Source organism: Lissotriton helveticus, chromosome 10, assembly GCF_964261635.1.
Source record: "Lissotriton helveticus chromosome 10, aLisHel1.1, whole genome shotgun sequence".
Lineage (NCBI taxonomy): Eukaryota > Metazoa > Chordata > Amphibia > Caudata > Salamandridae > Lissotriton > Lissotriton helveticus.
In genome coordinates, this window is record NC_136071.1 from 862,922,550 (window position 1) to 862,938,916 (window position 16,367).

General features: G+C 44.3%; 1 protein-coding gene across 2 annotated transcripts in view; it reads right to left on the reverse strand.

Annotated features, from left to right (window-relative positions):
• Positions 1 to 16,056, reverse strand: part of LOC144784600 (ATP-dependent translocase ABCB1-like) — a 223,057-nt gene extending 207,001 nt beyond the window's left edge. For both annotated transcript variants that reach the window (XM_078663506.1, XM_078663505.1), the window contains exon 1: positions 15,950 to 16,056. The gene's annotated coding sequence lies outside the window, so the exon portion shown is untranslated. The remainder of the gene's footprint in view (positions 1 to 15,949) is intronic.
• Between the last annotated feature and the right edge of the window lie 311 nt (positions 16,057 to 16,367).

Sequence of the window (16,367 nt, forward strand, 5' to 3'; positions counted from 1 at the left end):
GATTATTGTAAAGGACTGTCTGACGCCATCCATTCTGTGTCCCTTCAGGTGCATGCGGCTGAAGTTCCAGCATCGAGGAACCTGTGTCATGATCTGAACCCAGGGGACTGGGTCTTGGTTAAAAAACACGTCCGGAAGAACTGCCTAGATGTTCGCTGGCGTGGGCCCTTTCAGGTAATCCTGATAACGAACACCGCGGTGAAGTGCGGGGGGCTGCCAAATTGGATCCATGCTTCCCATACTCGAAGAGTTCCAGCACCTCTAGAAGGAACAGCTCCCATCCCAGACGAAAGCCCGGAAGTGGAAGAAGAGTTGCAAGGAGGGATTGAGGCAGCTGAGGGGGTGTCGGAAGAAGTTGGGAACGCAACGGATTCAGAAGAAGAGCGAAGGCAGGACGGCAGTGAGACAGAAGACGCAACTGAAGGAGAGAGCAGAAGTGAATACGACTCAGACTCAGATCCGTATCAGAGCGACCAAGAACCAAGTGAGAGGACAAGGAATAGGAGAATAAGGCTTGGAGCTGCCACTTGGCCAGCAAGGAGAAGAAGGCTAAGTTTGAGGTCGGCCCAAGAAGAAACGCTTGCTCCTATATCCGAAGACTCAGATCCAGAAGAAGATATCCAGGATCAAGCCGAGGAGGGTCTTAGAAGATCAAGAAGGGTGCGAGTGCCTAGCAGAAGATACTCTACTCCCGACTGGACCTACCTTGTTGCAGATGTCTGGGAGACACAGAACAGGGAGGATCAGGGAAGTGGAACTGATCAGAACTGACCCGATCATCACAGTGCAAATAAGGTTTCTACTGCCAGGAGCGGAGACCGAAAGGTTGCTGACACTCAACATCGTTCATCCTGCTCTCCTGAGTGGAATAAGAAAATTGATTTTAGAGACAGTTGAGTTTCCAGTTTGCTGTTCACGATATCCAATATTGGAGGGAACTCTTCTTCGTTTGGAAATGCTTGAGCGAGTAGTGGAAATGCTAGGAGCGCTTATTGTTGTGGATTAATACCATATTACGAATGTCTTCAAAGGGGCGCAGAACTGGAAAGGTGAAGAAAGTGATCCTGATTAGAACGGACCCCTTTGTAATTGTGGATGTAGAACTGATAGTACCAGGAGTAGAAATTGAAAAAACGTTAACTCTCAATTTCGTCCGTCCACTTGTCTTGAGCGAAATAAGGAGAATAATCCTAGAAAAAGTTGACTTTCCATGTTGTGGTACGAACTGCCCAGAACCTGAGGGAATGATACTTCGGATGGACATTTATGAAGACGTAGTGTCACTCCTTGAGTCATACATAACTTCAGACGAAAATAAGACTGTTGAAAAGAAATTGTAAAATTTTTGCAAGATAACCTAGCGCCGAGTGGAAGAAGAAAAATGGTAGGGGTTTCATTTTAGTGGATGGAGAAGGGCTAGGGTTGTCTAATTTTCTACTGGACTTTGAACTGTTTTGCGGAAACAAATTGTCAAGCTTCCAAGTGTTCAAAAGAGAGACATTGCAAGAGAGAAAGACATTGTTTGAAAACGGGGAAGAAGTTGATGCGAGAAGAACGTCCAAAGAGACACTGTTTGAGAACATGGAGGCTGGCAACCCGAACCGCAGGGCAAAATGTATAGCTGTTACACTTTTAGGAGTAGTGGTTTCTCTTATAATTTTAGTGGTAACTGTTTCATTCCTAGTGGGACACGAAGGGGATGAAACCGCAGTCAAGGAGGATAAGGGAGTATCAACACCGAAAACTACCATTATTAAGGAGAAGGGAAACATCAATGAGAAAGACAAAGCGTTGTTAGATGCAGAAATAAAAAGGCTTCACACAGATGAGTCCCAGGGAAATTACAAGTCAAATGCTTATGCTAAATTGCTTTATGAATATGTTGATGCCATGGAAGTGAAGGATTGTTACGTTTGTATGCAATTACCAGCTTCAGTGGAGGAGGGTATCAGATACCATCATCTTCCGTTGACATATGGAATAACGTGCAGTTTATTGTTGAGCATGTTTTATGGACGAGAAGGATTCGAGTATTACTTCTCGAATTTCGACTCGACATTGCCAGAGGTTCCGAATTTCAAGCATTTGAACAAATGGGACTACTACAAAAGCGAAGACAGATTACACAAATGGTTTATTCCATGGAAAACGTTAGATACTTCACATGCTCGAAGAAACAATCTGACTTGTCAAATATCAGAAGTTGAGAAAAAGTTTATAGCACAGGTAGATACTAGATACAGGAGGCAGAAGATTTTGAAGGCATCAGGACAATGGGAAACAGATTGGACCAAGGAGGAAAGGGCACATCAAAGAAAAGGTAGTATTGGTCCAATTGCTTTGGATAAGGAGAAACGGGGGAAACTGTGCATTCACAGGAGTTACTCCTATTATGAAAACTTTTATGTAGGTCAAGTCAATTGTGAACATGCTTTTCAATTGGAGTATTACTCTAAGGACTTTTTGAAAGGGATGCAAGCAATACCAAATGTATATTTTGTATGTGGAAGAAATGCCTATGTGAAGTTACCAGATAATTGGTACGGATCATGCTATCTGGCTGTTGTCTTCCCTAAAATATATCATGTTGAGAATTTAGACACGCCAAAGAAAGAAATACCAACTAGATGGAAGCGAGGGCTGGGTGCAGCAGAGGTAGTTGGAGATGTACTAGGCGCTGCATTCCCTATCTTAGGACTGATATTGACTGACATTAAGATCAGGAGGTTAGCTACAGTCATAGATAGACTATCTGCCAGTACTGCAAGATCCTTGATGCTGATAGAAGGGGAGATGCAATCGATTAGGGCAATGGTTCTTCAGAACCGACTTGCTTTAGACGTTCTGTTAGCTAAAGAGGGAGGAGTCTGTAAGGCCTTGAAGGTCCAGGAATGTTGTACTTACATTCCAGACAATTCAAAACCTCTAGAGAAGTATATACAAAACATCACTGCCATACACTACGAAGTTGAGTACCTGGCAAAGGTAAATGTGTGGGAAAAAGTGGGTCATGGAATGGGTAAAGTTGGAAGTTGGTTTGCCAACTTAGGAAAGGGTATCGTTTGGTACATACTGAAACCCATCATCATAATAGTGATTTGTGTAATCACTTTGTGGGGATTGGTGCGTTTGTATCAATGTTATAGAGCAAATAGGTTGCAGAGAGCTATGAAGAAACAGGAAGAAGAGTTGACAGCGATGCAGGACACCCAATATAAGAGTCTGAAAGCATTAGAGAGTATGAAAAGAGGTGGCACTGCCCTGTCTTCACTTTGAAGGGTTCTACATTTTTTGGTGTCTTGGTGATGATGACCCCTGAAGGTCATCAAAGGGGGGACTGAGAGAGCACAAGTTTGAAAAAAATGTATAAGTACGCCATATTTACAAGCACGTAGTTAGTTTAAACATGTTTTGCACACGAGTGTTTTATATCTAGGAGTGAAAATATACAGAGTGTTTTATATTCAGTGGCGAAATGTATAGAATGTTAAGTAGAGTAACTATAATTATAACGGTGTGAGATAATGTAGAAATGTTAGAATATATGTGAAAACCTCATGTTCTCATGTTAAAAGAATCATGTCCGAATTAAATGTAACTTTGAAATCCAGTATAATGTGTAGGCCTTAGGGCAATTCACAGCAAACCTGAACGTGCTGCTAAAATAATGTGAGATAAGGTTGACATGGTTCTTCCAAATGTACTATTGAACTTAGGGTTAAAAGTATATGCTTTATAGATGTGTTATTTTAGAAACGTATGCTAGTTAAGAATGTTTGCTGTTTAAATCAAGTTAACGTTTTAAGAGTGCAGGGACCTGCTGCATGTAAATCAAGTAGGCCAGAGCAGATAATGTCATGTCGTTTAAATTGCCATGTGCTCGTTAGAGAAGAGGTCGTGAGGTGTCCAGCACAGAGCTTTGAGAGTGTTTTACGACTAAAGATATGGTGGAGTCTGGAATTTGAGGCCCACTGCAGGACGAGCTGTATGCAGGTGCGAGGGTCCTAATCAGCTCGAATGAAAGGGACTTTGTTCAGTGGCGCCTTGCGCAGGCCTGTAGGAGTTTCCAGGAATTTAGGGGGTATCGGCGCATTGGAGAAGAAGCCTGGGAACCAAGGTCAACTTTAACGAGGGTCTTCAAGAGTACCATCATGGAGTTTGCCGCGCACAGAGATACCACGTGAGGGGCGTCCCAAGGGGCGTTCCTATCAGAAATGTGATTTGGTATTAGGGAAAGAGACCCGGGAGGAGAGCAGAGCAGATGATTTTGGGAGCCTAAGGAAGCGGATGGGTAGGCAGATAGGCTGATCAGGAGAGACCCATTATCAGAGAAGAGACAAAGAGAAGTGCGTGATCTTCTTAGGAAGTCACCACGGCTGACACCTAGAGGGTTAAGATCTTGCTAAGTAGGGATGTCACTTAGTATAGTGTAGGGACAGACTAACCTTAATTTTCTTTTCTGTAATGACTTTGAGATTGCAACTTATATCTATTTTGACAACCCTTATGGTTTTTGAGCTTGTACTTATTATTTTGATTTTCAGACTTAGATTATTCAAGAAGTTCATGTTTATAGTGATACCAATTTACCTTTTGAATCTCATTTTGAGAAGTTTGTATCTTCAGTTATCTTTGACTTTATATTAAATCTTTAAAACTTAAATTTGGTTGGTGGTCATTTAGAGTGGTGTAAGTTCTTAAATTGATTGACTTATTGTGAGATTACCTTTTACTCAATGACAGGTACCAACGATTCAGTCGACATAGTTTGGGATTTGGTAAGATAATTAGTAACCAGTAATCCCGCTTTAGCAGCTTTCTCCCCACCCTTTTGGTCTTGCTTCTTCTGGTCACCACCTTGGTTCTGTACCTTCTGCTTCACCCTGGTTCTGACCCATTTGTCTGCCCTCTTACTCAATTCTTGTGGAGATGTCAAATCAGAGTCAACCAGGTGTTGATGCAATAACTGGTTCTGACAATTATTAAGAATCTGTTCTCTCATTATAAGATTATACAATCCTGTATAGTCACTTACTTTACTGCCCAGTAACCAGCCTTCCAGAGCCTTAGTAGTACAATCTACAAAGTCTGTCCAGTCCTGAGTCTGTGTCTTCTGGGTATCTCTGAATAGCAACCTATACTGTTCAGTGGTTAGGCCAAACCCGTCTATTAGAGAACTCTTCAGGACATTGTAATTGTCAGCATCCTCTTCTCTAACAGTGAGGAGCTTGTCTCTACCTTTGTCTGCAAATGAGAGCCACAAGATTGCTGCCCACTGACTCTGGGGTACCTGCCGTACTTTGCAGGCCCTCTCCAAAGCAGTTGTCCATTTGTGGAAGTCATCCCCACTCTGATAGGGAGGGACAATCTTGCTTAGGTTTTTATGGTCATAAGACCTATCCCTACCACTAGGGATTCTGCTGCCACCAGAGGGCTCTAGCCCTGCTAATTTTCTCTCTCTTTCAAGATCTAGGGTCTCTTTCTCAAGGGCAACTTCTTGCCTCTTGATCCTAGGCTTGACTTCTCTCATTCTAGTTTCATGCTCTCTTCTCTCAGGGGAAGTTCTCCTCCTGTGAGATGAGGCGGAGGACCCTATTGATGAACTAGAATGGTGAGATTCTCCTGAGAGAGATCTATGGTACACCAGTACGCCTACTTGGGGGGATGAAGGAAGTCCCACTATGGCCATCTCCATCTCCAGGTAGTCCTGTGTCTCCCAGGTCTGGTTCATCAACCACTTCCTGGTCTGCACCCTCTTCATCCTCAGAGTCCTGGTGGGGTGCCCCAGTTAGATCCTCCTCAGATGAGGGGTAGCCCCCCTCCCTACTACCTAGGGTATCTGGATCTGATGCTTTTGTTAAGTCATCTGCCACCAGGATATCTATGAGGTGTTGGGTGGTTGGTCTCTGTCCTTGCTTTAATTTTCTTATGGCACACAATCCTCTCAATTCTTGGAAAGTGAATGTGTCATATTTAGATGTCCCCTCGGACCCTTGCCCCCAACACATCTTCAACAAAGCCAACATCATCATCGCCCCCCACCTCTGGAACATCATAAACAACTCCTTCACGTCCGCCACCTTCCCAGAGAGCTGGAAGCACGCAGAGATCAACGCCCTTCTGAAGAAACCCACAGCGGACCCCGAAGACCTCAAGAACTTCCGCCCCATCTCTCTTCTTTCCTTCCAGGCCAAAGTCATCGAGAAGACCGTCAATAAACAGCTGACTGCTTTCCTCGAGGTAAACAACTCGCTCGACCCGTCCCAGTCTGGATTTCGAGCCAACCACAGCACCGAGCCCGCCCTCATCGCAGCCACCGACGACATCAAGACCCTGATGGACAACAGAGAAACAACCGCTCTCATCCTCCTAGACCTCTCGGCCGCCTTCGACACCGTATGCCACCACACCCTGATATCCCACCTCCTCAACACAGGGATCCAAGGAAAGGCCCTGGACTGGATCACCTTGTTCCTCTCCGACAGAAAACAGAGTCCGCCTACCTCCGTTCCGCTCAGCGGCCACCAAGATCATCTGCGGCGTACCCCAAGGCTCCTCGCTTAGCCCGACCCTCTTCAATATCTACATGAGCCCCCTCGCCGCCATCGCTCGCAAACACAACATCAACACCAACATCATCTCCTACATGGACGACTCCCAACTGATACTCTCTCTCACCAAAGACCCAGCCACCACTAAATCCAACCTCCAGGAAGGAATAAAAGAAGTCGCAGAATGGATGAAACTCAGTCGCCTGAAATTGAACTCAGACAAGATGGAGGTCGTCATCCTCGGACAATCCCCCTCCACCTGGGACGACTCCTGGTGGTCCACAGCGCTGGGCTTCGCTCCAAAACCCACGGACCATGCATGCAACTTGGGATTCATCCTGGACTCCTCCCTCACAATGACCAAGCAAGTCAACTCCGTCTCGTCATCTTGCTTCAACACCCTGCACATGCTCCGTAAGATCTTTCGGTGGATCCCCACCGAAACCAGAAAAACCGTCACCCAGGCCCTTGTCACCAGCTGACTGGACTACGGAAACACCCTATACGCAGGAACCACAGCCAAACTTCAGAAATTACTCCAACACATACAGAACGCCTCCGCACGACTCATCCTCGACATCCCCCGCCACAGCCACATATCCGCCCACCTGAGAGACCAGCACTGGCTCCCCGTCAACAAGAGGTTCACATTCAGGCTCCTCACCTATGCACACAAAGCACTCCTCGACAATGGCCCTGAATACCTAAACGACCACCTCTCGTTCTACAACCTCACCCGCCAGCTACGCTCCACCAGCCTTGCCCTCACAACCGTCCCACGGATCCGCAGAGCCACCACCGGAGGAAGATTATTTTCCTACCTAGAAGCCAAAACATGGAACTCCCTCCCCGCACACCTACGGCTTACCGAGGACCATCTTACCTTCAGGAAACACCTCAAGACCTGGCTTTTTGAGCAGTAGAGACTCCCCCCCCGCCCCTCCCTCCAGCACCTTGAGACACTCACGGGTGAGTAGAGCGCTCTATAAATGCACTGATTGATTGCTCTTTGCTGACATCTGGCAGAGAGGCACCACCTCTTGCCCTTAAAGCCATGACTAGTGAGGTGTGGTGTGTGCACCTACCTACACTACTTGTTACCTACTAGAACCTCTCTAGAAGTTGTAGTCAGGGTGTGATAAGCCTTACCACCTACAACTGCTAAGTTCAGTAGAACGTATGTATTATATGTCTTGATTTATATGTACCTACAGGTACCTTAATGTGATTTTTCAAATGATATTCTCAAGATTATTTGATGAAACAAGTACAAGCTCTTATCCTATCTGCTGCACACCAATGTGAGAAGTTGGCCTGGTATATGATGTCCACTATTCTAGTGGGCACCTTGCACCAGTCCAAACGATACTTATTGATGATAGGTTATAAAGTAAACCTTATAGAAAGCTATCCTAGTGGTAGCTGTGGAGAGCAGCCTTCAGGCTAAGACTTGGTGACGAGTTAAGCAAGTTGTTTTACCATTTATAATCTCTTGAGTACCAAATAAAAGCACACCACACAAGGTATATATCAAATATATATGTATTTATTCTAAACACAACCCCTCTGCACTCTTTATGAGGTCAGAGGTAAAAGTACAATACAAGGAACTTAATTAGCATACGATAGGTTGCACAGTATACGTTTTGCCCTAGGGGCATCACAAGCGATATACTAAAATAGTGATATAAGAACCACATGAGAGTTAGAAAGCAGGCCTGGGGCCTGTGGAATCGCTGGGGCTTCTAGGAACAACCAAAGGTTAGAATGTAGGAGGCCCACGGGAGACGCGTGCAGTGTCTGAACACAGCGCCAGGTTACCATTGACTTTGAATGGGAAACGAACAAGTTACACATTTACAATTTAGGGCACTTCTAGGTGAACTACAATGGAACCCTTTTAGTCTAGGATACTTCGAGAATCAAGACCCACGGGAGCACCGGAGTACTCGTGTTACCTCACCCAGGGAAGCCGGGTGCATAGGTTTCTTTTCGTGTTGGGTTTCGTCGTTGATTCCAATGGAGAGCTGCAAAGAAGTGCTGCAGGCGACCAGAGGAAAAGTGTTGAGGTGGATCCAAGGGTGGATAAGAGATGTGAAGAACCTGAAAGCAGAGGAGACTGAGTCTGGGCCACTAGCCAGTGACCAGGGCTGTGATAGGAAGATGCCACCAGATGTCGGGTGATATCAGGTGAAAAGGTGAAGTTTGTCTCTTCAGCCACGAGGTCCAGGAGGCGTCAACGACAACCAGGAGCTGGAATGGAGCTGTCCCACAAAGGATCTAGTTGACTGCGGTGTCGCTATCCGTATTGGACCCAACAAGCCTTGGCAAACGCAATCCACGCAGGATGTTGAGATTGGCTTTGTTGCAGACAAGCAAGGTCTGAGGAACTTCTCCTTTGCAGGGAAGCTGGAGCAAACCTGGAGCAACCAGGAAACGAGTTAAATTAAGGATTGGTATTCTTGGGGGCTCACTAGCCAATGGACTAGGAACCACAAAGACGCGTTGAGCTGAAATACACAAAGCGGGCCCACTCGTGGAGCGTGGGCCTCTGAGCTTCGTTGCAAAAGGTGCTTGGGGCGGTGGCTTCAAGCACCCCAATGCACAACTTCGGGACACCTCAGGAAGTTGGTGCAAGTAGCAAAATGCAGGATGTTCAGGAGTTCCGGTCCCATGTCTCTTGTGTCCGCCACAGGTCTCAGCTTTGCTGGGAGTGCCGATCAGTGTCAAAGATGTCCTGTGTCGCAGATTCTTTGGGATCCAGCGGGAGCCTCGAAAATGCAGACTGGCAAAGATGCTGTTGGTGCCTGTTTGAACAGGGTGGTCACTCCTTGACCACATGGGAGATTTCTTCCGTCTTCCAGTCGATATGGAATGTCGAAGGTCCAGGATATATGTTGCAAAGTTTCGTCCAGGGTAATCTAAAGTCCTAGGGACTGGGGTTCTATACTTCTAGTAAGTTTAGGGGTTGGACTATCTCTAAGGTCTCTCCTATGGGTGGACCTGGGGAGGGGGTGGTTACACCCCTTCCCCTTTGTCCAGTTTCGCGCCAGAGCTGGGGCTGAGTGCCCCAGCAACCGGTTTGAACTGGGAAATGCATGGAGCACCTTGTGTGCCCCAGGCAGTGTCTGGAAAGCATTCACTGAATACAGCCCTCCCTGCCCCAATACACTAAAGCCTGTCTGGGGAGGTGCCAGCACTGCCCTGTGCAGGAAACCTATTGTCCAAGCCTCTCCTGACAGAGTTTTGTCCAGCAGCAGGAGGACAGACTCGTGTCTGTGACAGCAGCATCCATTTTTTGATGCCGGGGCTCTGTTTAACTTTAACCGGGATTAACAGTAACTACATGTCTTCTCTCTCTAGAAGGGTGGAATGCTACCCCCGCCGCCAGCACTGGCTGGGGGTAGTTTTCCAAAGTGTTCGACATCTTACACAACATTTTTTGATAAAGCCAAACCAAAGTTAGCATTAACCGAGAGGAATATAATGCACTTAAGATTATATGGTATGGCTATATCATAGAACAGCTATAAGGAAATGGTTCCGAAATCTGCAGAGGGGCTCAGCTCATGCTAGGGCACCCTCTCACATAAAACCAAGCACTCTGCCTCCAGGATTGTTAAGGCCTGCCATAGGAGTGACTTATAGGTTACTAGATGGTAGATATGGATATACTATATCTAAGGAAGGGGTGATTACACCACCTTACCCAGGATGTAAGAACAGACCTGTGGTGTCAGTTTGGAAGGCTAATTAGGGGTGGCTCAATTCATGCTACAGCCCCTGGTAGGCCTAGGGTGCACCTATGCCCTGGGTACCTAGGGTACAGTATACAGGGGCAAACAAGGTTGACCCAGTAACCAATCTGGTATGTACCTAAAGTACATGGTATCAATTTAGAGAGAGAATAGCTAGGCTGTGGGCCTGATTAGCAGGACCACAGCCATATTAAAGTCGAAAAACCAGAGAATCACAGCAAAAAGTGGGGGTAGCCATAGGAAGCAGACCCTACTCTCCTACACCACCCATATCTTTAAAAAAGGGATTCCGTGCCCCTTCGCCCGAGAATGAAAAATGTTGCTTAACTAACTGCAAAAGGTTCACACTTTTTGCTTAGTTTGCAGCAAGCTAAATACCACAAGAAGAGAAACAGAATTTGATAGCAAGTTTAATATTTAAAAAAATACACCCAGCACATCTTGCTTAGTCACTTAAAGTAGTTTAAAAATTGAATGTTACAAGTTGCATATGTCTGTTAAAAACACATCGTGTCACTTTCGCCCATTGCCAAGCTCAGGTGCGCTTTTGATATATGGAAAAATTACCTGTGATTTTTTTTAATTTTAAAACGAAAAATTTTCTCTTTTGTATTCATGTGGGATTATGTTGGGTTGTTATTTCTATAAGATTGGCTTTTGACCTTTTAATTAAGAATTATTATAAAGGGCACGTCATCACTTCCCAGGTAGTCATTTCTGAACTGAACACACTAATTGGACACTATTTTCCTTAAAACTTGTACACTGGCGTATTTGCATGTGAATTGATTTAACTAAATAACTTTGCTTTTCGTACATGAAAGGTCAGTTAAAAGTGTGCTCTCTTAAATGTACATTTCGCCCAGACTTGCCTCCAGGAAGCAGTTTTTTAACATGTTGAACTAGATATTAAAGTGAGGAACGGGTTAGGTGACTTTGAGGGAGGACATCGCGTGCACACCGAGGTCGTAGCCGGTTCTATATATAGACACCCTGTCTACAGTTCGATTCTCAGACTCCACCAGCGAGTTCACTTTAATGAAATAATCTTATTTTTTCGGTCATTATGGACCATTATAAAAGCATGATGGTAATGAAGCATAGCCAATCCTGGCCCCTAAGAGCTAATTAACCAATCATGCAATTTCAGAGCGTTAAAGTAAAATATAATGTGTGAATATAGAAGAGACACCCATAAGAACAAAAAATAAAGGTTCCGTTTCTCAGATGGTTTTCAGAGGCGATGTGGAATAGGAAAGACCTTTCCTTGAAAATCATATTCCTGGGAATGTGAAAATGAACAAAAGGAGTGTTAACCCTTTGTGCAGGGGCGGGAAGTTTGAGAAAGGTCGTGGAGTTGTTTGTGATTGCTTTGACTTGATTTGGAACACATAGAACTTTGAGACCCCAAATTTCTTACCAAAGCCAGCACTGCAGATGACAGCAACAAGAGAAATTGCTGATGAAGAGCCAGGTCATAAGGTCGCAATGGGAACAAAGAGTCAGCAAAGGGTTCTTGAGTTATGCAAATGGACGGCCACACCTCCTATGTCACTTAATCTTAGAAACCGGATATAGGCCCTAGAAGGAAAACAGAATTTGCCTCCATCACGCAAATGTTGCCTGGCGAAATGTATGTGGGTACAACTTAGGATGAAGAAATGGGAGATCTCACCTGCGCTCCAATATATATATAGCGAAAGTTAACTGGTAATCAACTTCAATCACAATGGAGAATACAAATAGAATTATCACAATTATAAACACATCACGCAAGAGAATAAAGAAGAATTCTACTGGATCCTACAGCTTGTGGATATTTATTTTTGGGTCCAGCTATCAATACTGGGTTTGAATGAGTTACTGGACCAGGACTTGAGGAATGGATTCGGAGTGTTTGTGACCAGACACTTATGGTTACACTTCTGTGTTTATAATTGTGATAATTCTATTTGTATTCTCCATTGTGATTGAAGTTGATTACCAGTTAACTTTCTCTCTATATATATATTGGAGCGCAGGTGAGATCTCCCATTGATCAGTAGTAACGGCCACACCCTGGGGTGGCTTCTTAGGGTTGTCTGGTAACCACCCTTTTCTCACCTTGCTGCACCACCACCTATAAAAACCTTTTTGATACTAATATCCCTGAGGATAGTGTTGAGCGCCCTTATCTGCGAGGTTACCAGTTACTAGTCTTTCATTAGGATGAAGAAATGTAGCTGACTATCTCCTTACTGTTGGCAATGTCCTTGGGCAATGGAGTTTTACTTATTTGTTGAGGAGTTTAGAAAAGCGCTATACGTGGCAATTACGTTACTTTAGTGTGCTGGAGATGGTTTGTGTAGAGAAGAAAATTATGTGACTTTCAACGCTGAATAGACTGTTGATAACGATGCCTGATGTTAAGCACAGGTTGGAGTGGGTGGGATCTATTGGGAATGACGTTTCCAAGCTTTTTAAGTCTTATCTAAACTGTTCACATACTTTCTAACTAAGAACAACAGTTCCTGCATGGTTAATGATTACCGTCGCTTCAGGTTGAAAGGAAAGTAGGGGGTCTACAGCAATGCGAAGATCAGATTAATTTCCATTTGTCTTTCTTTTAAAGTGCATGCTTTTTGTTTTACATGCAGTCACCTCTAGGGGTAAATCTAACAATACAGTTAAAGAAAATATTTTTTTATTTATTTTTAGTAATGCGTTTAGCCGCACCCCCATTGCACTCAGGTTCGCAGTTCCCATACTTTATTGTATGTGCCTATGCCTCTGCTGTTAATCGTGACCTTTGAGCAGGACCAGTGTTTAAATGAAGGCAAATGTATATTCTTTTTTTCCAGAATTTTCCTGAACTGCTAGTATTTAGGTTCTGACCCCCAAATTATGTTAAAGGTTCATCCAGGTACCAACCTCCATAACTCGTCCTTGAAAGGATCCTTGCTTTATCACATGTGTACTTGCAAACATTTTAACATGGGCCAAAAGTTTTGATGTGTGATATGGCGGAGGGCCACACTGATGCCAGCGGGTTGGCGTCGGGTCAGGAAATTGGGGTTGATTTGCAGTAAGGTGAGTGTAAGGAAGTGTAGCTTATACATCTAACGGCTGACTAGAACAATGTGAAAGCAGAAAACCTGGGATTATTCTCAGCTTGCCCGCATTCCCAAATTGTGTGATCCTAGGCAATTGTTTTATTTCACTTTCCACCCTTTATCTTCATTGTCACATTTAAGAGGACCTCAAAATACACGGCTTCAGGTTGTGTGCTGTACAAAACCTTCCCTTGTGTTTGATTTACTAAACTATAATATTGTGCATGAATAATAAGAAGCCAGGCCACCCAAAGAGTGCACATAACAACTGACTTGCCTCTTTAGTTTACTTTTGGCATTGTTGCCAGGGTAGATGGAAGAAATAATGTTTCTAAACTTATATTTGAAACCTATCACTTTTAAACTAATCAGCCACGGCGGTGGTAGGTGTAACTGCAGGGCGGTGACGTAGGGAGGGGGAGGGTCAGGGGCAGGGTGGGGGGTTGTAATGTATGGATTACGGACTTTAACCGGTAAGTAAACATATAAATTAATAAAACGAATTTCGTTGTGTGCACTGCATCACCAAATGCGATGCAGTGCGCACAACAAAATGTGTTTTATTTATTTATATGTTTCCTTACCTGTTAAAGTCCGTAATCCATACATTGCAACCCCCCCCCCCACCCTGCCCCTCCCCCTCCCTACGTCACCGCCCTGCAGTTACACCTACCACCGGCCGTGGCTGAAATTAATACTTTGAAATGCATGGATATAATCAGCTGTACTAAGGTGAAAATGTTCTGCATGTTAATTAGGTACACTTTTTGAATTTTGAAGAGACTCTCAGAATTTTACATCTTTGCTGCAAGTTGTCTTTGAAAATGATGGTGTTTCTAAAGTAAAATGGTGCAGAACTCCCTAGTTATGTCCTTTCTTTAACACCAATTAACCTTTAAGTAAAGGCTTGCCTGACTATTTAACATATTTTTATTGTTAGAGTTGCATCGAGTAAAGTGCAGCCCAGTGCTCCTGTTGAACAGGGGGCCGCATATAAAGGTCAGGAGTGACGCATGCGGCCCCTGGGCCATACTTTGAGTATCAATGCTTTATCAGACGAGTGGACCCTGAATAGAGGATTCTGGTCGGGGCGTAGTTACCTTGCCAATTGCATTGATAAAATGATAAAACAAAGGCATGTTCCAAGAAATTAACAAAACCAGTCCCTTTCCTCACATCTCTTTGGCACACCTACTCTATCACTGACATTATGTTGTTGTAAACAATATTGTGTCAAAAACATGGCTTACCCAAACATTGCACTCCTACATTTATAATGGTAACTACAAAAATATCAGGAGGAAATATTGTTTATAATAATACAGTCTAAAAATATGCAAAACTATATATTTTGTATCTATTAACCGTCTGAAGATTCTATGTTTGAGTCGGTGGCATCTTGAGTTAGACTCAGTGACACTTGACCAATAGCCAGCAATTTACTTACAGATGTAAACTTTAGGTGCAGTCACTTGTGGAGTGATCTTACTGGTTAGAAAGATATTTTTAAATATAAATGTTTATTTTTTATACAGTAGGTATTTTTAAAACATAGTATTAGCTTGGAAAAACAGTATTTGCTCAAATATGTTCTTTTATAAGCACGTCTCTTCTATTTATACGTTCAAATCCAATATCCCATAAATTGCGATATATGTGAATCTAAAAATACAAGAAATCATTTAACAGAGCGCTGCACAGTCTGCCGTCTATCCGAAGTGCCGTTAAAACGTTTTTATCATTTGACGAAAAATAAAGCTGCACACTTGCAAAATAACGATTGTATTTCAAATGGTTCAATTCGATTTCATTCCGTCTCTAAGGGCTGAATTGAGGGAGAGGTGTGGCGCCGCGGCCAGGGCGACTGACGCTGGAATCTGGGGACCACGGTTCGATCCCCGGCTCCGGCGGCAGGTTAGCCCAGCACCATGTGACTCTGGGCAATAGCTCGCTTAATCTTCCCGACGGCCCCCAGCGCCTAGAGACCCTTACGGGTGATTGTGCGCTTTACAAATGTGGACTTTACTTTTAATTGTGAAAACGTCGCATGGCTAGCGCGTGGGTAAAGCAGAGATAAAGTAGGATTTTGAAAAGAGGAACCAGTTCTGTGATAACGGATTTTAATGACTAGGGAGATTATTAGTCAATGTTTTCTGTTACAACCTATGCCCCAACCAGGTACGTATTGTACATAAAATGTAGATAATAAAAATGCACTTTTACTTTAAAAGAGGCATATTATGTTGTTCAATGTTTTCAACATGCAAAAGAAATGCCAGGTCTTGAACTTCCAATGCACGTTCCCTGAATCTCGATTAAATGACTCCAGGGTACGCACGGAGTCCGTTCTGAGCATAGTGAATCATATAAGAATTCAGTCTTCATTGTCTGAACTCCTTACAGTGCTATTGGTAGCTCACATCCGCTTCAGCGCGCTAGTGGCAGCACAACGCATACACACATTTTTTTTTTTATAAATCAGACATTCCTAACGACTACATATACATGGGGATGCGCCCCCTGATAGACAAAAAAAGTAAATATATACCTGGAAGGCGTCAGTCTTCCCCACCTGCCTGGTCCACCTGTGTCCGCACGAGCGCAGCACTCCCAGGACACACTTGTGCGCGCCTGGTTACTCCTTTTAACTCCTCGGGGATGCGCTGTGATGGCCCAGCCCCCTTTCTTTCTTACATAACTGATGCACCAGAGGGATCGGGTTTCGAAGCAGGTAAGAGTGCTTCCAGTCAGTCAGTGCAGCGGGTCAACGGAGTTCGCCAGAGTACCTGAGCTTGCCTCGGCTCTCATCAGCATTGCAGGGCACGTCCCTGGGCCACCGGGAGGACCTCCTCCCTGCTTGTCGTCGTTTAACAACGGATGAACTGGGTTATCCTCGACCGATTTTAGAAACTCACAAGTGAACGAACACCTGCGCGTTGAATCGAAATGCTTACGTCATAGAAACT